The 21,426-nt window shown below is 44.6% G+C and overlaps 4 non-coding genes across 4 annotated transcripts; 2 read left to right on the top strand and 2 right to left on the bottom strand.

The window, feature by feature from the left end:
• Positions 1-4,923: 4,923 nt before the first annotated feature.
• On the top strand, positions 4,924-4,997 carry trnam-cau (transfer RNA methionine (anticodon CAU)). The gene has a single exon. It is a non-coding gene; the product is annotated as a tRNA-Met (tRNA).
• A 514-nt stretch (positions 4,998-5,511) lies between these two features.
• On the bottom strand, positions 5,512-5,601 carry trnap-ugg (transfer RNA proline (anticodon UGG)). Its single transcript is given in 2 exon segments — positions 5,512-5,547; positions 5,566-5,601. It is a non-coding gene; the product is annotated as a tRNA-Pro (tRNA).
• Positions 5,602-8,313: 2,712 nt separating this feature from the next.
• Positions 8,314-8,386, top strand: trnak-cuu (transfer RNA lysine (anticodon CUU)). The gene has a single exon. It is a non-coding gene; the product is annotated as a tRNA-Lys (tRNA).
• An 11,580-nt stretch (positions 8,387-19,966) lies between these two features.
• trnag-gcc (transfer RNA glycine (anticodon GCC)) lies at positions 19,967-20,037 on the bottom strand. Its single transcript has one exon. It is a non-coding gene; the product is annotated as a tRNA-Gly (tRNA).
• Positions 20,038-21,426: the final 1,389 nt, after the last annotated feature.

Raw genomic sequence — 21,426 nt, 5'->3', positions numbered from 1 at the left:
TGTCTATCTTTGTGTCATTTGCAAACTTGGATATGTGGTTCTCGATCCCGTCATCGAATATCAATGAGACCGCCCAAACTGGGGTAAATTCACAATCAGCTTCAATTTCCACATCATCTTGAGACATTTTATTTACTCCGTGTGTGTTGCGCCTTGGAAACTTCTGCACTTTGTCCTCTGGAGCTCAAATATAATTCAATTCGAACAACTGCAAAGATGTCAAAATCCAATTGGTGACTTTTCACTAAAAACATTGATATAACAGGAATCGTCCGGAATTTGAACCCAGGACCTATCGCATATTCAATTAATGAAACGCCCAAAGCGAGAATCATACCCCAAGACCAACGAGCCACTGGGTGCAAGGCCGTGCAGCCAGTATAAAATTTCACCACCCTCTTCAGCCGATCGGCCATCCTTTCAAACCGCTCCTGTCCATCCAATCTCGTTTTCGATTCCTATGTACAGCAATATCAAGTAGTATACTAACTATTTCCAGTCACCAATATTAGCCTCTCTTTACTAAATTCGTTTACAATGTACGACTTGTTTTATCAAATAAGACTTTTCAGAAGTAGTTAATCTGAAGCTACATTGGCATCTGTCTCGGCATCGTCAGAGTATACAAGCTACCAGAGGTATACTTTAGTCAAACTGCTGTTTTCTATCGCTGTGAGGGCGAAGAGACACAAATGTGGAGACATTAGCTGCGAATTGATCAGCTGGGTTGCACCTTTACTTTTCCGACCGTCTCAGTCTTTTTTTCCTTTACCTTTCGCTGCTGGTGTTGCAGGTTCGATCAGCCTTTACCGTTCCAGGAAGCCTGAGAATTCCATCAGCGGACAAAACAAAGAGACAAGAGACAGGGAGAGATAGAGAGATACATGTAAATAAAGTAGAGTATAAATGGGTGGTTCTGCAAAGTAGCAGAATTTTAGTTGCAGATTGGGCAAGATTCTTTCTTGTGTATTTGAATTTTGCAAGAGTACATTGGGCACCCAATTAAAAACGCCAGCTACGCTGGAGTATCTCTCATGGTCTGAGAGAGATAAATGAAGTCAATCAGATCTAGTTCATTCATTTGAGCATTGAACGGATCTTTCAATAATAATTTAGCCACCAGAATTCGAACCTGCGAAGGAAAACTCCATTTGATCTTTAATTTATTGCTTCAACCACTCGGCGATCGCAGCGGCACATGGCAGTTCTTGCATGGCTCTCGGTCAGACTGAGTTGGGTTATCACAGGAGCTCTGTCCGACTGCATGTTCTTTCAGATAAGATTCCAAAAGGACACATGCATTTACTGATGATGTAAGTATTGGTGGTTCAGGGGGCGAATTCTCGCTCACCACCTGAAAGGTTTGATTTCTGACCAATGCGGGATCCTTTTGCCTTCCAACAGCATCCACCGAAAACCGGACCACGTGAAACTTTCTTGGCGCCTCATTGGGCAAATCAGGGTCAGTAAATCACAGTTTCGGAGTTTGGACAGCCGAGCGGGTCTCAGGCGTTGCTTTTAGGTCTCCACCTCTCCTGGAGGCGTGGGTTGGATTCTGAATTCCGGCATTTAATCCTTTACAATTACCGAGATTTTTTTGTTCCTTTGGCTTTGGTTGATTTTTCTGAGCTGTTGATTTGATCCTTCCAGAAAATCAACCCGATATCCGTCCACGGCAGGTTTCTTTTTAAGTAAACCAGCAAGAAATATAAGAACGGATTGTCCTTCACAGCAGCTGCTTCGCACTCGCCTCCAAGCACCTCCACGACCAGCAGAGAAATCTTGCCTTGGGTTGGCCCGCTCCCTGAATACATTAATTACTTTGCTACAATCGACGGTATCAAGTATCAGCAAGTGAACAACAGCAGAACGGAAAACCACAGTAATCATGAATGATGCTGAGAAGAGCCCGAGCCTGTGGAAGACAGATCAGGTTACGGGAAAGAAACAGCCGCCCCGAGCTTTCGGAAGCAGGGAAAGTCTGTCTGTCTGACTGACTGGGAAAAGATTTTTTGCATGAAAGTGAGTGCGGTTTGACGTGTTGCAGCTCGAAGGCGCTCCCTTCTGGTGAGGACAGGCAAATGCTCCAGCAAAACAGCCGTGTTCGAGCAGACACAGAAAGCCTTAAGATTTGAGAAAGGAAAAGAGGCGTCCTGTGCCACAGCGCCAAAATTTTAAGCTGTAAACTTCCGAGAGCGTCCTTGAGCTAATTGCTGCTTGATCGCTCCTGTGAGACGGAATTGAACGAACGATCGTAAAGATCTCCTCCTTTGAAGTGTTCTGTTCGACCAGCAAAGCTGTCGGAGGCCGAAAAAAAACGTACCTCTCTTTGGTAATTGTTTAGTGAGCGCCTTTTGATGCTCTCAGACTCGTGGTGTCCCGTGCTCATGACCGAGGCTGACTCTGGACCTGTTCACCTCGCAGCGCTGTGAGAGTGTGAGCTGCTGCTTACTCTCTGCAATCTGAGCCAGTGGTGCAGTAAATAACGTATCTTCTAATAGATTTAAAATATTATAGGTTCGACTCTTACTCGGTTTAAAGGCTTCTGAATTTTTTGTATTACTTTATGACTTACAATGTGTAAAATGATAAAAATTCATGCAAAGAGCAAAAATCTTATTAAAGTTTTGACTGTCTCTTGATGACCATGTCAGTATCTCCTTCAGTCTGAAATAAAAAGTGACCTGTTGATTAATGTTGATTCAAACAATGATGCAACGACGAACTGCGATTAATTTGCTTCATGCAGTTAATTCAATAGGTTCTTAATTCTTGTATAACGTTCATTCCCTGACTGGGAATCGAACCACGTGGCGGTGAAAACACCGAATTCGAACCACCAGCCCACCGGGAAGTTCTCAACATTCCGCACCAGACACTGTGGAACTGATGACATTTATTTCTCTTTCACTCTTTCGTGATTCATTCAGCTCTGTGTTTATTCTCAGGCCTCTGATCTCTCCATTCCTTTCAGCATTTAATTCCGGATATTCTTGTAGTTAAATATGAATAAGATACCATATCTCACAGCCCCGGTATATTTGCTGTTTCTCTCTGCAGTTCTGTACAAAATCAAACTGTACGCAGATACCGACAGTCTATCTCTCTCTCTCACTCCCCACAGAAGCAGCAGGAGATGCCACTTTAAACTGCCAGTTGCTTCAAACGATGCCCGATAGACCTGCGTTGTCTTGCAGCTTTCCCAGGAGCTACATTTGATTCGGTGCGTCAATTTAGGGAAATTGAATGATTTTCACCGGCAGCTTGTGGTAGTATATTACCTCACTTTCTATTTCGTGTATATGGCTACTTGCACTTGGTGCTGTCATTGACTGAACATCACCTTTTGTCCCGATCGTAGTTCGAACAGAAAATGCTGTTTTGTGCGAGCAGCTTGCCTGGCCCGAAAATGACAAGTGGGAAAGGCCGCGTTGGTCAGCTTGTTCGCAGCAAAGAATTTTCAGCGTTACCTTGTGATCTAGTGTTTAGCATTGGGCGCTTTCATCGCCACGACAACAGTTCGATTGGTGTCTGTCTCAACATCTGCCGATTATACGCTCAACCAAAAGTATACTGGAATCAAATTGCTGATTTTTTCACTGTGAGGGCGAAGAGACATTAGTGAACATGAGTTATGAATTCATCAGCTGGGTTGCAACTTTGCTTTTCCCACCGTCTCAGTCTTCCTATCTTTACACTTCTCTACAGATTCGATCATCCTTGGCCGTTTAATAAAGCCTGAGAAGTCCATGAGGTGAAAACACAGAGAGTCAAGAGACAGATTAAAGTATAGAAACAAATATCAAGTTCTGCGAACGAGCAATAATTTAACATGGAGCTCGGGAGAGATTCCTTCAAATGTTTTGTAAGAGACTGTTGGACACTTGTCTGCTGAAATATCTGTTAGAAGGAGAGAAATATGGTTTGGTAAAATCTGGTTCATATTTATTTGAGCTTCAAACAACATTGAGAAACTGGACCTCGCTCAGAATCAATCGTCAAATATTCGAAAGTGAGAATCACATCCCAAGGCTAACAAGCCACCGGTAACAAACCACGGGTAATAAACCACTGCAGCCACTGCACAATTAAGTACCAGCCGCAGCCGATCGGTTATCCTTTAAGATCTCTTCGATCCATCCAATCACGTTTTCAATTCCGATGAAGAGAAATGTCGAGTTGCACACTAACTATTTCCTCCGTTGTCTTTCGCAAACATATCACTGAACAAAACTTCACAAGTCACCCAGGAAAAATAATTCAGTTCAAAATCATTAGCTTCCGAAGGATCTGCGAGGACAGGCTGACCAAACCTGCGTTCAGTCGTGAAGCTTGTGGGTGTTTTGTCACCCGAAGGGACAGAGGCAGGCCTGTGACAAAGGGCGAAGGCAGGAACTCAGAAATGTGGCCATAAATGGGCAGACAGTCAGTCACAGTCACTGATTCCGACGCACAGCCCGGTAGTTGTTCAGTCAGTCGGGGAGCGAGGCCTGCAGCCAGCAAACAAAAAGACTGGCCTGAGAATAAGGCAGAGGCCCAATCAGACGGATAAACAGATAGACAGATGGACAGACAGACATCTGACTCAACGTCAAAACGCAGCGTGATCGAATAACGTTGCGGTGATATCATTTTCACAGCAGCTCAAGGTCCTGCCCAGAGGTTTTATGGCGGGGCAGTGTTTTATGGATGGGCTGTTGATTGTTAGTAAAATAATATTGATCGGAATTTAATTTGTTACATTAAAGTGCTCTTTGTTTGTTAATTTTGATCTACATCCTCGACAATGTATACAGAAACAAGTAACAATGTTTAAGGGATGTGGTTTATTCAATATTCGTTCAAAAACCCTGTCAGCCGGTGTAAAAATAAACACAAACTACCCAACACGTGGGTAAGCCCATAAAGCTAAAACGGTTACATGGCCGGTTAGCTCAGTTGGTTCGAGCGTGGTGCTCATAACGCCAAGGTCGTGGGTTCAATCCCCGTACGGGCCATACGGTTCCTATTGCAATACTTTGGTAACTTTTAAAGTTTGGCAGACTTCAGAAACAAGCGAATCCACACAAAATGTCATAAGGTTAATTTTTTGGAGTGACATCCATTAATATGTTTTCTGATCTATCTTTTTGAGGTCCAAAGTGGACGGCCTCACACTTGCTTACGTTGAAATCCATTTGCCCATTCACTTAATCTAGCAATATCACTCTGTAATCTCATTCTTCCATCGACACTGCCGATAATTCTGTCCATCTTTGTGTCATCGGCAAACTTGGATATGTGGTTCTCGATCCCGTGATCTAATATCAATGAGACCGCCGAAAATGGGGTAAATTCACATTCAGCTTCAATCTCCACATCATCTTGAGACATTTTATTTACTCCGTGTGTGTTGCGCCTTGGAAACTTCTGCACTTTGTCCTCTGGAGCTCAAATATAATTAAATTCTGACAACTGCAAAAATGTCAGAATCCAATTGGTGACTTTCAACTAAAAAGCAGTGACATATGAGGGCTCGTCCGGGATTTGAACCCGGGACCTCTCGCATATTCCATTAGATAAACGCCCAAAGCGAGAATCATACCCCTAGACCAACGAGCCGCTTGCTAAAAAGCCATGCAGACGGTCTAAAATTTCACCATAGTCTTCAGCCGATCGGCTATCCTTTCCAACCGCTTCTGTCCACCCAATCTCGTTTTCTATTCCAGTGTCCAGCAATATGAAGTTGTGCACTCACTATTTGCAGTCACCAATATTAGCCTCACTTTACTAAATTCGTTTACAAAGTACGACTTGTTTTTTCAAATAATACTTTTCAGAATTAGTTAATCTGAAGCTGCATTGGCATTTGTCTCGGCATCGTCAGAGTATGCAAGCTACCATAAGGATATTTTACTCACATTGCTGTTTTCTTTCACTGTGAGGGCGAAGAGCCAAAAATGTGGAGATATTAGGTACGAATTTATCAGCTGGGTTGCACCTTTACTTTTCCGACCGTCTCAGTCTTTATTTTCTTTACCTTTCCCTGCTGGTGTTGCAGGTTAGATCAGCCTTTACCGTTCCAGGAAGCCTGAGAAGTCCATCAGGGGACAACATAGAGACAAGAGACAGGGAGAGATAGAGAGATTCATGTAAATAAAGTCGAGTATAAATGGGTGGTTCTGCAAAGTAGCAGAATTTTAGTTGCAGATTGGGCAAGATTCTTTCTTGTGTATTTGAATTTTGCAAGAGTACATTGGGCACCCAATTAAAAGCGCCGGCCACGTTCGAGTATCTCTCATGCTCTGAGAGAGATAAATGAAGTGAGTTCGATCCAGTTCATTCATTTGAGCATTGAACGGATCTTTAAACAATAATTCAGCGAGCAGAAATCAAACCTGCGAATGAAAACTCCATTTCATCTTGAATTTAACGCTTCAACCACTCCGCGATCGCAGCGGCACATGGCAGTACTTGCATGGCTGTAGATGCCACTTTAAACTGCCAGTTGCTTCAAACGATGCCTGATAGACCGGCGTTGTCTTGTAGCTTTCCCAGGAGCTTCATTTGATTCGGTGGGTCAAGTTTGGGAAATTGAATGATTTGCACCGGCAGCTTGTGGTGGTATATTACCTCATTTTCATTACCGGCAATGAACCACTGCAGCCACTGCTGAATTCGGTGCCACCCACAGCCGATCGGCCATCCTTTCAGACCTCTTCTATCCATCCAATCACGTTTTCTATTCCGATGTCGAGAAATGGCGAATTGCACACGAACTGTTTCCTCCGTTCTCTTTCGCAAACATATCACTGAACAAAACTTCACAAGACACTCAGGAAAAATAATTCAGTTCAAAATCATTAGCTTCCGAAGGACCTGCGAGGACAAACTGACCAAACCTGCGTTCAGTGGTGAAGCTTGTGGGTGTGTTGTGATCCTAAGGGACAGAGACAGGCCTGCGACACAGAGCGAAGGCAGGAACTCAGAAATGTGGCCATAAATGGGCAGACAGTCAGTCACAGTCATTGATTCTGACACACGGCCCGTTCGTTGTTCAGTCAGTCGGGGAGCGAGGCCTGCAGCCAGCAAAGAAAAAGCCTGGCCTGAGAATAAGGCAGAGACCTAATCAGACGGAGAAACTGACAGACAGACATCTGACTGAACGTCAAAACGCAGCGTGATCGAATCACGTTGCGGTGATATCATTTTCACAGCAGCTCAGGGTCCTGCCCACAGGTTTTATAGCGGGGCAGTGTTTTATGGATGGGCTGTTCATTGTTAGTAAAATAATATTGATCGGAATTTAATTTGTTACATTAAAGTGCTCTTTGTTTGTTAATTTTGATCTACATCCTCGACAATGTATACAGAAACAAGTAACAATGTTTGAGGGATGTGGTTTATTCAACATTAGTTGAAAAACCCTGTCAGCAGGTGTAAAAATAAACACAAACTACCCAACACGTGGGTAAGCCCATAAAGCTAAAACGGTTACATGGCCGGTTAGCTCAGTTGGTTAGAGCGTGGTGCTAATAACGCCAAGGTCGCGGGTTCGATGCCATAAGGTGCCCATTGCAATATTTTGGTAACTTTTAAAAGTTTGCCAGACTTTAGAAACAAGCGAATCCGCACAAAATGTCAAGAGGTAAATTTTTTGGAGTGACATCCATTAATATGTTTTCTGATCTATCTTTTTGAGGTCCAAAGTGGACGGCCTCACACTTGCTTACGTTGAAATCCATTTGCCGCAGTTTTGCCCATTCACTTAATCTAGTAATATCTCTCTGTAATCTCATTTTTCCATCTGCACTGCTTATAATTCTGTCTATCTTTGTGTCATCTCTCTCTATGTTGGCGGAATCCATAATGAGGGGTTTTAATCTTGAAATTGGAGACAGACCAATCAGGCAAGAAATCAGGAATTACTTTAGCAAACAAAATACGGCCGAAAGCTGGAACTCTCTCGGCCAAAAGGATGTGGATTGTGGCTCAATTCAAATTTTCAAGACTGATATTGATCGATCATTTCTCGGTTTGGGTTCCAAGGGATATGTGTCCAAGGCGGGGAAGGAGAGTTGAGTTGCAGATCACGTCATGATCGAATTGAATGGCACAGCAGGAAGAGGGGCTGAATGGCCCTCTCCTGTTCCGATGTTCCTTTTCAGCTCAGCGTGGTGCTGAATGACGTGCAAAAGGCATCAGACTGACTCCAGAATGAAAATCAGGTGCACAGAAGGAGAAACCCTGAGATTGCAGAACGAACTGAACCCCTGCAGCAAAGCCAACAGCTGTCTCTCTACAATAATAGAATGGGAAGAATTTTAGCAACCAGCCCGGCTAGCTCAGTCGGTAGAGTATGAGACTCTTAATCTCAGGGTCGTGGGTTCGAGACCCACGTTGGGCGATTTGTGTTCTATTTTTCACAATGGGTAATAAAATTTTCAAATTGCAACCTCTTTTCTCGAGTTCATGAAATCCAGTTAAAAAACAGACACAACACTGAGCTGTGTGAAATGAAACCTTGAGCGTTGCCAAATATCCAGTCCCTCCAGATTCTACCTTCTCATTCCCTCCACATGGGACACGGCAGATTATCGGTTCAATCGGCTTCATTTATTGCTGTTATCAAAAATGTTGAATGTTCGAAATTGTAATATTTGGAAGATGACATCTCTGGATCCATTCGCCTCTCTGATACATCCTGAGCCCCCCTTACCCTCTTTGATTCTCGCTGAGCTCCTTAACTTCTCTGATACACTCTGTCTCTGAGCTCAGAGAGTCCATGATCATCTTTGAACCTTGTCAGCGTTCTTTACCTTCTCTCATACCCACTGAGTGCCCCTTACACAGATCTGCCCTGAGCCCCCTTGCACTCTCTCAGACTCGGCAGTCCTTCCCCTCTCTCAGTTCTTAATGTACTCTCCGATGCCCTCTGACAGTCCCTTCCCTTCTCTGAGCCCCCTGACACTTTCTGATGACATCTGACTATCCCTTCCCCGCTCTGAGATCCCCTTGCACTCTCTGATACCCTCTGACAGTCCCTTCCCCTCTCTGAGATCCCCTTGCCCCGATGGATCGCCACTAAGAAGCCATTAGGCTCCCTGATACATTCTCAGAAACCATTACCCTAACTGATATCCAAGTGCGATGTAATTTTACAGGTGGATCGACCGGTCTGTGTTCAGGATGAGATCCAGAATTTGTTCGGTCGCTGCTACTTCGGACTCTCGGAATCTGAGAGCTCTATCGGCGATCGGTACCGATCTGCTACTATAAACTGGGTGTGGGTGTATGAGCGCGCTGTTGCTTTATAAACCGAATGAGTTTATATATGAGAGCGATGTTTATATGTGAACTGTGGTTGTAAAAATATGAGTGCGCTGTTTATATATGAACTGTGGGTGAGTATATATGAATGCGATGTTTATATGTGAACTGTGAGTGAGTATAAATGAGCCACAGCAATGTGGTTGATTCTTAATTGCCCTCTGAAAAGGCCTAGCAAGCCACTCAGTTGTAAAATCTCGCTAATAAAAGTCATAATAAGAATAAAACCGGACGGACCACCCGGCATCGGACCACGAGGCACCGGACACGACAAAGGCAAACCAAGCCCAGTCGACCCTGCAAAGTCCTCCTCACTAACATCTGGGGACTTGTGCCAAAATTGGGAGAGCTGTCACACTGACGAGTCAAGCAACAGCCTGACATAGCCATACTTACAGAATCATACCTTTCAGCCAACGTCCAAGATTCTTCCATCACCATCCCTGTGCATGTCCTGTCCCACCGGCAGGACAGACCGACCAGAGGTGGCGGTGCAGTGATATCCAGTCAGGAGGGAGTGGCCCTGGGAGTCCTCAACATTGACTCTGGACCCCAGGAAATCTCATGGCATCAGGTCAAACAAGTGCAAGAAAAGCTCCTGCAGATTACCACCAACCGCCCTCCCTCAGCTGATGTATCAATCCTCCTCCATGTTGAACACCACTTGGGGGAAGCACTGAGGGTAGCAAGGGCACAGGATGTACTCTAGATGGAGGACTTCAATGTCCATCACCAAGAGTGGCTCGGTCGTATCACTGCTGACTAAGCTGGCCGAGGCCCGAAGGACATAGCTGCCAGACTGGAACTGCGGCAGATGGTGAGAGAACCAACACGAGGGAAAAAGTTACTTGACCTCGTCGTCACCAATCTACCTGTCGCAAATGCATCTGTCCATGACAGTATTGGTAGGAGCGACCACCGCACCGTCCTCGTGGAGACGAAGTCCCGTCTTCGCACTGAGGATACCATCCAACGTGTTGTGTGGCACTATCAGCGTGCTGAATGGGATAGATTCAGAACAGGTCTAGCAGCTCAAAACTGGGCATCCATGAGGTGTTGCGGGCCATCAACAGCAGCAGAATCGTATTCCAGCATAATCTGTAATATCTTGGCCCGGCATATTCCTCACTCTACCATTAATAAACAAGCCAGGGGATCAACCCTGGTTCAATGTGGAGTGCATAAGAGCATGCCAGGAACAGCACCAGGCGTACCTAAAAATTAGGTTCCAACCTAGTGAAGCTACAATTCAGGACTACATGCATGCTAAACAGCGGAAGCAACATGCCATAGACAGAGCTAAGCGAATCCACAACCAACGGATCACATTAAAGCTCTGCAGTCCTGCCACATCCAGTCGTGAATGGTGGTGGACAATTAAACAACGAACGGGAGGAGGAGGCTGTGTAAACATCCCCATCCTCAATGATGGCAGAATCCAGCACGTAAGTGCAAAAGACAAGGCTTAAGCGTTTGCAACCATCTTCAGGAAGAAGTGCCGAGTGGATGATCCATCTTAGCCTCCTCCCGATATCCCCACCATCACAGAAGCCAGTCTTCAGCCAATTCGAATCACTCCACGTGATATCAAGAAACGGCTGAGTGCACTGGATACAGCAAAGGCTATGGGCCCCGACAACATCCCGGCTGTATTGTTGAAGACTTGTGCTCCAGAACGAGCTGCGCCTCTAGCCAAACTGTTCCAGTACAGCTGCAACACTGGCATCTACCCGACAACGAGGAAAATTGCCCAGGTATGTGCTGTCCACAAAAAGCAGGACAAATCCAATCCGGCCAATTACCGCCCCATCAGTCTACTATCAATCATCAGCAAAGTGATGGAAGGTGTCGTCGACAGTGCTATCAAGCGACACTTACTCACCAATAACCTGCTCACCGATGCTCTGTTTGGGGTCCGCCAGCACCACTCGGCTGCAGACCTCATTACAGCCTTGGTCCAAACATGGACAAAAGAGCTGAATTCCAGAGGTGAGGTGAGAGTGACTGCCCTTCATTTCAAGGCAGCATTTGACCGAGTGTGGCACCAAGGAGCTCCAGTAAAATTGAAGTCAATGGGAATCAGGGGGAAAACTGTCCAGTGGCTGGAGTCATACTTAGCAAAAAGGAAGATGGTAGTGGTTGTTGGAGGCCAAACATCTCAGCCCCAGGACATTGCTGCAGGAGTTCCTCAGGGCAGTGTCCTCGGCCCAACCATCTTCAGCTGCTTCATCAATGACCTCCCCTCCATCATAAGTTCAGAAATGGGGATGTTCGCTGATGATTGCAAAGTGTTCAGTTCCATTCGTAACCCCTCAAATAACGAAGCAGTCCGAGCCGGCATGCAGCAAGACCTGGACAACAGCCAGGCTTGGGCTCATCAGTGGCATGTAACATTGGCGCCAGACAAGGGCCAGGCAATGGCCATCTCCTACAAGCGACAGTCTAACCACCTGCCCTTGACATTCAACGGCATTACCATCGCCGAATCACCCACCATCAACATCCTGGGGCTCACCATTGACCAGAAACTTAACTGGACCATCCATATAAATACTGTGGCTGCAAGAGCAGGTCAGAGGCTAGATATTCTGCGGCGAGTGACTCACCTCCTGACCCCCAAAGCCTTTCTACCATCTGCAAGTCACAAGTCAGGAATGTGATGGAATACTCTCCACTCGCCTGGATGAGTGCAGCTCAACAACACATAAGAAGCTCGACACCATCCAGGACAAAGCAGCCCGCTTGATTGGCACCCCATCCACCACCCTAAACATTCACTCCCTTCACCACCGGCGCACCGTGGCTGCAGTGTTTACCATCCACAGGATGCAGTGCAGCAACTCGCCAAGGCTTCTTCGACAGCACCTCCCAAACCCGCGACCTCTACCAGCTAGCAGGACAAGGGCGGCAGGCACATGGGAACAAGACCACCTGCACGTTCCCCGCCAAGTCACACACCATCCCGACTTGGAAATATATCGCCGTTCCTTCATCGTCGCTGGTTCAAAATCCTGGAACTCCCTTCCTAACAGCACTGTGGGAGAAGCTTCTCCGCACGGACTGCAGCAGTTCTGGAAGGCCAATTAGGGATGGGCAATAAATGCTGGCCTCGCCAGCGACGCCCACATCGCATGCACGAATAAAAAAAATGCGATTTTAATATATAAGCTGTAGGTGACTATCAATGAATGCGCTATTTATATATGAGCTGTGGGTGAGTGTATATGAATGCAATGTTTAGATATGAGCTGTGGGTGTTTATATATGCGTGCGATGTTTATATATGAAATGTGGGTATGTATATATGAGTGCGATGTTGATCTATGGACTGTGGATTTGTATATGTGGGTGCGATGTTTATATATGAACTGTCGTTGTATATATAGGTGTGCGATGTTTAAATATGAACTGTGGGTGAGTGTATTTGAGTGAGATGTTTATATACGAACAGTGGATGTGTATATATGAGTGCAGTATTGACATATGAACTGTGGGTGTGTCTATATGAGTGCGATGTTTATATATGAACTGTGGGTATGTATATATGAGTGCGATGTTTATATATGAACTGTGGGTGTGTATATATGAGTGCGATGTTTGTATATGAACTGTGGGTATGTATATATGAGTGCGATGTTTGTATATGAACTGTGGGTGTGTATATATGAGAGCGATGTTTATATATGAACTGTGGGTATGTATATATGAGTGCGATGTTTATATATGAACTGTGGGTGTGTATATATGAGTGCGATGTTTGTATATGAACTGTGGGTATGTATATATGAGAGCGATGTTTATATATGAACTGTGGGTGTGTATATATGAGAGCGATGTTTATATATGAACTGTGGGAGTGTATATATGAGTGTGATGTTTAACTATGAACTGTGGATGTATATATATGAGTGCAGTATTGACATATGAACTGTGGGTGTGTTTTATGAGTGTGATGTTTATATATGAACTGTGAGTGTGTATATATAAGTTCGATGTTTATATATGAACTGTTGTGTGTCTGTGAGTGCGGTGTTTATATCTTGAACAGTGGATGTGTATATATGAGTGTGGTGTTTATCTATGGACTGTGGTTGGTTATTTAGTTTCTTCTTCTTTGGGTCGATTCTCGCATTTATTTGCAGTGAAATTTTATCCCCGCCACTGAAGGATTGGGGATGGAACAGAGAGACATCAAGGATGGTAAATATTTATATCGTCTGCATTTGGTTTTTATTTCTCTGTTACCTTCTGCCTTTTCCTCTTGGTTTTTCCTCTCTCGGTGCCGGGTGACCATTTGATTTGATGCATTTGTTCTAAACTGATCCTTTTTCCACATCTCGGGGCGGTCAGACCCGCTCTGTCTTTCTGTTGTTGCTGATGATCATTAATGGGAACAGGCCGCGAGTTAAACGTTTCTCTGCAAACCGGAGAAAGAAAAAGAAAAATAAAGACTTGTTTCTCCGGCCCAGGGGTAAAGTTACAATGGATGTTATTCAATAAAATTGTCCCGTGAATTTGTCTGTGGATCTGATTGTAAAGCTTGGATTTTAAAATTACGAATACCCAAAACAAAGCCCCTTATCAACCCATACAGGAATCAAACCCGCGATCACGACATTGTGGCATGTTTTACTTTAGCAAGCTGTACAACCAGTCTCCTAAAATGCAGTCTGAAAAGCGTTTCACATACAAAACAAATCATTATTAAACTTGTGACTGTCACTCGGTAACCACGTTGGCGTCTCTTTCAGTCTGCAACAGAATGTTTAGGTTGGTTAATGGTGTTTACAGAAATATTCCTCTTTTCGTCGAGTTTATTTGGTTTCATGTAATTAATTCTATAGGTGTGAACGCCGAATCATAACCACGAGCCCACCAGGCACCTGTACGGACAGTTCACCCAATCCGGTTACTTTGATGATCTGCCCTACTCTGCTAGAAAAACAATAGGATGAACAGCCCTTGTCTGTGAAAAGGTGTCCTCTCTCCTTGATCAAACTAATGTGTGCAATTGATGAACTGGAGTGAATTGCGCTCGAAGCAGATCTGGAAAATGCGCAATGTAGCCACACAGGAATTCCAAATCCACTCTCCGTGGAGGAAAAGGAGTGACAGAAGCAGAAGGATATGCCACGTGAAAGATTTGGACCCGGACCTGCTGCATGAGACTTTAAATGTTGTCAGCCTTTAACTGTAGCTCACAGTGTGAGAACAGTCATTGTTATCATTTGCCTTTTATGTATCTTCTTGTACTGCATCTCTTCAATATCCCCGGGTTGTTACAGCACTGCTTTCTTCAAATTAAATCCCATTGTGAAAACATACACGATTTCAAACCAAAGCAAAGGTGTGTGAGATTGGAAGGAGAGTGTGAGTGGGGATCATGGGCCCGTGCGTGCGTGCATTTTGGAAATGGGAACAGAGACATCCGCTGCTTGTTGGAGTATTTCACCTCATTTTCCATTTCACGCACAATCCTGCCCGCACTCGGTACTGTCATGGCCTGAACAAGTCTTTCGTGTTCTCACAGAAAATGCCACTTTGTGCGAGCAGTTTGTCCGGACTGGGCTGCAATGAGGTAGGACACTGGGAGTATTCAATTAATGAAATCAGTACTTCAAACAGAAAACATTCTTCACTCACTCATCCTGATATATTAGGGTCTCGATACTTGAATTATTGTTCCATTCATTGGAACTTAGGAACATGAGTAGACCATCCAGCCCCTCGAGCGTCCAGGTTAATACATCCTTCCTGAGGTGGGTGCCCGGAACTGAATGCAATCCTCCAGTTGGGGTCTTGCCAGAGCTCTGTGCAGCTGTAACATAACATCCACCCCTTGTTTTCCAGCCCTCTTGAGATAAACGGGGAGAGTGAGAGCTCAAGAGAGAAAGCGAGAGTGAGCAAATGGGAGAGAGAGAAAGGACTATGCATTGCACAAACCATCGCTGTGTCGATTTCTCAGGAGCGCTGTGAATCCCCACTGAGCTTTTGAACCACTTACTGCACCGCAGCAAAAGTTCCAAAGCAGCATATGGGTAACGTGAAATAACCTAATCGACAGCCGATTTGTGGTGCCATGGATAGCACGTGGGACTTCTTCTTATCACTGCAAAGGTGGTCTGTCCGAATCTCACCATCGTTGAATTTTAGTTCAGGGTTCGGTGATTTTGGCGCTGGGAAGTGAAATTTTGCAGCAAAACCGCAACAGGATCATTAATGCTCGTCAAGGAAGGGAAATAACCCCCTACACTTCATCTGATACAAGTGGCTCCAGTCCCACCCGAATTTATAATGCTGAATCCACTATGAGCTGGATTGGCGAAACACTCTCAAGAAGGAGGCACATCATCTGCTCACCGCAAAAGTCAATGTGCTGGACTTCCGGCTCTGTCAGACTGCATGTTCCTTCAGTCAGGTTTCCAACTGGACACATGCATCCTGCTGCCGTGCGAGCATTGGTGCTTGAGGGGTAGACTTCTTGCTTGCAGTAATTCTATTCCTGTGAAAGTAGCTCCTGAAGATCGCAAGATGGAAAGTATCGTGACTGAGCGGTCGAACGCGCAGGGTTAAAGCTCAGGCTGAATCCCATAATTTGTCGATGGATCAAAATCATAGTTTGCGGCTCCAATACCGCAGCCTCCCTCCTGTAAACTAATAACACTAAATATCTCATCTGATATTGCAACAAGAGGAACCACGTGGCGATACAAATAATTGATGCATTTTGGAACACCTCAATTATACGTTCAGCTCCGTTCGAAACGTTCACAAGGAAAAGGATTCGTTGCTCTCGGTGAGACTCGACTAACAACCTCGCCATTTCCCGACCTTGTACGTTCATATAAGGACCGCGCACTGACTGATTGCGCTGCTAGAGCCCGGTCACTTTGATCACCTCTCCTACTCTGCTGCAAAGAATCTTAAGGTGAGAAACGTGTCCTGTCCCCGTGATGAAAATAATATCTGCACGTTCACTTTCAGCTTCTTTCACATCCTCTGCTCCTTCGCACTACAATCGGGTTTTATGTGAACAGGTCAAAATAAACACTGGCAGAAATTCTAACAGCTGTGGGATTCAAACCCACGCCTCTATAGAAATTAAATTTAACACCTTCGACCGCGAGGCCGCGCTACCATAATGTCACAGTAATGTTTAAAGAGCTGTTTAATGCTCCAATAAATGAATTGAAGCTAATTGACCGCATTTAGCCGGTGCTGGGGTTGTTCTCCTTCGAGCAAAGAACGTTAAGAGGAGATTTGATCGAAGTGTTCAAAATCATGAAGGGTTGAGATAAATAAATAAATAGAAACTGTTCCCATTGGCGGAAGGGTCGAGAACCAGAGGACACAGATTTAAGGTGATTGGCAAAAGAACCAAAGGCGATATGAGGAATCAGTTCTTTACCCAGCGAGCAGTTATAATCTGGAATGCGCTGATTGAAAGGTGGCTTTCAAAAAGGAATTGGATAAATACTTGAAGGGAAATAAATTCAGGGCTAACGGGAAGGAGCGGGGGAATGGGACTATCTTGACTGCTTTAACAACGAGCCGGCACGAGCTCGATGGGCCGAATGGCCTCCCTCTCTGCGGTAACCATTTTATGATTCTATGATTCTGTTTATACTCTTTATTTTCTTTGCATGCATTTCTCTATCTCTCCCTGTCTCTGTCTCTTGTGTTGTCCTCTAATGGACTTCTCAGGCTTCCGTGAACGGCGACGGCTGATCGATCCTGCAACACCAGCAGAGAAGGTGAAAGAAAGGTTGAGACAGGAGGAAAAGTAAAGGTGCAACCCAGCTGCTGCAGTCAATGTCTAAACATTAAGATCTCTTCGCTCTCACAGTAAAACAAAGCACCAATTTGATTAAAGTATACTTATGGGAGAGTATATATTATCACCATGCCGAGACAGACGGCAAAACATATCATAGAATCATTAAAATTTACGTTAGCGGAGGCCATTCGGCCTATCATGTTTGTACCGGCCGGAAAAGAGATATCCAGCATCACCCGATTTACCAGCGTTTAGTCCGTAGTCTTGTCGGTTACGGCTCTTCAAGTGCATATTGAAGTCCTTTTTAAACCCGATGAGGGTTTCTGCTTCTCCCACCCTCTCAGGCAGTGAGTTCCAGACCCCCACCACCCGCTGGGTGGAACAAAATTACCCTCTGCTCCACTCTAATCCTTCTACCAATTACCTTAAATCTATGACCCTTTTTATTGAACTCTCTGCTACGTGAATCAGGTCCTTCCTATCCACTCTATCGAGGCCCGTGATAATTTTATACACCTCAATTAAATCTCGCCTCAGCCTCGTCGGTTCCAGAGAAAACAACCTCAGCCTATCCAATCTATCCTCATAGCCAAAATTCTCCACTCTTCGCAACATCGTCGTAAATCTCTGTACCATTTCGAGTGTAGTCCCATCTTTCCTGTAATGTGGTGACCAAAACTGTACGCAATACTCCAGCTGTAGCCGAACTAGTGTTTTATTCAGTTCCAGAATAACCTCCCTGCTCTTACATTCTATGCCTCGGCTAATAAAGCAAAGTATCCTTTATACCTTTTTAACCACCTTAACCACCTCTCCTCTTCCCTTCAGGGATCTGTGGACATGCACTCCAAGGTCTCTCTTTTTAACGACACCTCTCAGTATCCTCCAAAGCAATGTAGTTTCCGAGCAAATAATTCTGAAACGTCTTACTTGATAATATAAGTCGTAGAGACGAAACCAATTTAGTAAAGGGAAACTAATATTGGTGACTGGAAATAGTTAGTGTACAACTTGATATTGCTGTATACCGGATTAGAAAACGAGATTGGATGGACAGAAGAGGTCTGAAAGGGTAGCCGATCGGCTATGGGAGACAGCGAAACTTTAAACTGGCTGCATGATGTTAGTAACAGCGTCTGGTTGGTCTAGATGTATGATTCTTGTTTCGGGGGCTTTGGTTGATTAATATCTGAGAGTCCCGGGGTAAAATCCCCAACAAGCTCTTGCTGTTCAGCTACGTTGAGTGTAAAATTCACCAATTGGCTTCTGACATCTTTTCAGTGTTCCTGTTGGTAGGATTAAAGTGCATGTTTGAGCTCCAGAGGACAGAGTGCTGAAGTTTCCAAAGTGCAACACATGTGAAGTAAATAAAATGTCTCAAGATGATGCAGAGATTGATGCTGAATGTGAATCTCCCCCTATTCAGGTGGTCTCATTGATATTGGATGACGGGACAGGGAACGACATGTGGAAGTTTGCCGATGACACCAAAATGGGCAGCGTTATAAGCAGTGCAGATTATATAGGAATAGGAACACAGGAACAGGAGTAGACCATTCAGCCCCTCGTGCCTGCTCCGCCATTTGATAAGATCATGGCTGATCTGTGATCTAACTCCATATACCTGCCTTTGGCCCATATCCCTTAATACCTTTGGTTGCCAAAAAGCTATCTATCGCAGATTTAAATTTATAAATTGAGCTAGTATCAATTGCCATTTGCGGAAGAGAGTTCCAAACTTCTACAACCCTTTGTGTGTAGAAATGTTTTCTAATCTCGCTTCTGAAAGGCCTGGCTCCAATTTTTAGACAGTGCCCCCTACTTCCAAAACCCCCAACCAGCGGAAATAATTTCTCTCTATCCACCCTATCTGTTCCCCTTAATATCTTATAAACTTCGATCAGATCACCCCTTACCCTTCGAAACTCTGGAGAATGCAACCCCAATTTGTGTAATCTCTCTTCGTAACTTAACCCTTGAAGTCCGGGTATCATTCTGGTAAATTCCAGAGAGACATTAATATAATGAATGAATGGGCAAAACTGTGGCAAATGGATTTCAATTTCGGCAAGTGTGAGGTCATCCACTTTGGACCTCAAAAGGATAGATCAGAATACTTTATAAAAGGTGAAAAATTCGAAACTGTGGAGTTCCAAAGGAACTTCGGTGTCCATGTACATAGATCAATAACATGTCATGGACAGGAACAGAATATAATCAAAAAGACTAATGGAATGGTGGCCTATATGTTTAGAGGATGAGAATAGACATTATGCTATAGCTACACAAAGCTCTGGTTGGACCACACCTGGAGTACTGTGTTCAGTTTTGGGCACCGCACCTTAGGAAGGATATATTGGCCTTGGAGGGAGTGCAGTGTGATTTACTAGAAAGATACCTGGACTCTAAGCGATAAATTACGAGGAGAGATTACACAAACTACAGTTGTATTCCCTTCAATTTAGTAGATTAAGGGTTGATGTGATCGAAATGTTCAAGATATTAAGAGGAACTGATGTGGTAGATGGATAGAAACTATTTCCGCTCGTTGGGATGTCTAGGACTTGGGGACATCGGCTAAACATTAGAGTCAGACTTTCAGGAGTGAAGTTAGGAAACACTTCTGCAAGCAAAGTGTTGGAGAAGTTTGGAACTCTCTTCCATAAACAGCAGTTGATGCGAGCTCAATTGTTAATTTCAAACCCGTGATTTATCGATTTTTGTTAACCAAAGATATTTAGAGATATGGGACTAAGGCGGATACAGGGATTTCGGTCACAACTCAGCCATGATCGGATTGAGTTGCGGAACAGGCTCGACGGACCAAATACCACAATCCTGTTCCGAAGTTCCTCATTGGTGCAGAATGCAAAACGATCTTGCATTGGCCGGGAATCGAACCCGGGTCTCCCGCGTGGCAGGCGAGAATTCTACCCCTGAACCACCAATGCTTGCATTTGGAGAAGTTACATGCTCCTATATGGAATGCTGTCTAAACGAACATGCCGTTCACAGCTGCGATGGCCGAGTGGTTCAAGCGTTGGTCTCAAAACCCCATTTGGGTTTTCCTGCCGAGGTTTGAATTCTGCTCGCAACCCCCAACTGTTCAAAGATCTCTTCAATGCTCAAATAGATGAATTGGAGTTAATTGACCGCATTTACCTCTCTCCCAGCATCAGAGATACTTTTAATTGAGCGTCCAATCTTCTCTTGCAAGATTTCAAGACCCGAGAAGGAATCTCTCCCAATCTGTAACTTAAATTCTGGTCGTTTGCAAAACCTGACATTTATACTCTTTATTTTCTTTGCATGCATCTCTCTATCTTTCCCTGTCTCTGTCTCTTCTCTCTCTGTTGTGCCCGACGGGCTTCTCAGGCTTCCTTGAACGGCGAAGGCTGATCTCACCTGCAACACCAGCAGAGAAAGGTAAAAAAAAGGCACTGAGACGGTTGGAAAAGTAAAGGTGCAACCCAGCTGCTGCAGCTAATGTCTACACACTTATGTCTCTTCACTCTCACAGTGAAACAAAGCATCAATTTGATTAAAGTATAATTCTGGTCGAGTGTATATTATCGCGATGCCGAGACAGACGGCAATTATATCATAGAATCCGAGAAAGTTATGCCAAAGAAGGAAGCCATTCTGCACATCGTGCCTGTGCCGGCCGAAAAATCGGTACCGAGCCTCATCTCACTTTCCAGCGTTTGGTCTCGAATCTTGTCGGTTACGGATCTTCACGTGCATATTGAAGTTTTTATTTTTCAATGCGATGAGGGTTTCCGCCTCTCCCACCCTTTCTGGCAGTGATTTTCCGACCCCCACACCCACCACCCTCTGGATGGAAAAAAAAAATCACTCCCCTCTAATCATTCTACCGATTACCTAAGATTGATGTATCCTGATTATTGACCTCCCTACGAAGGGAAATAGGTCCTTACTATACACTCGATCGAGGCCCGTCATAATGTTTTCCACCTCAATTAAATCTCCCAACAGCCTCCTCAGTTCCAAAGCAAACAACCCCAGCTTATCCAATCTAATCTCAGAGCTAAAATTCTCCAGTTCTGGCAACATTGTCTTAAATCTCCTTTGTCCCCTTTCTCGTGCAATCACATCTTTCCTCTAATGTGGTGACCACAACTGTACGCAGTATTCTTGCTGTGGCCTAACTATTGTTTTATAAATTTCTACCAGAACCTCCCCTGCTCTTATATTCTATGCCTCGGCTAATAAAGGAGAATATTCTTTATGGCTTCTTAACCACCTTATCTAGCTGTTCTGCTGCCTTCTGGGATCTGTGGACATGCACTCCAAGGTTTTGCTGTTTCTCTACATCTCTC

The sequence above is a fragment of the Heptranchias perlo genome, chromosome 20 (genome assembly GCF_035084215.1).
Source record: "Heptranchias perlo isolate sHepPer1 chromosome 20, sHepPer1.hap1, whole genome shotgun sequence".
NCBI classification, from domain to species: domain Eukaryota; kingdom Metazoa; phylum Chordata; class Chondrichthyes; order Hexanchiformes; family Hexanchidae; genus Heptranchias; species Heptranchias perlo.
This window is presented reverse-complemented; position numbering and strand designations above follow the sequence as displayed.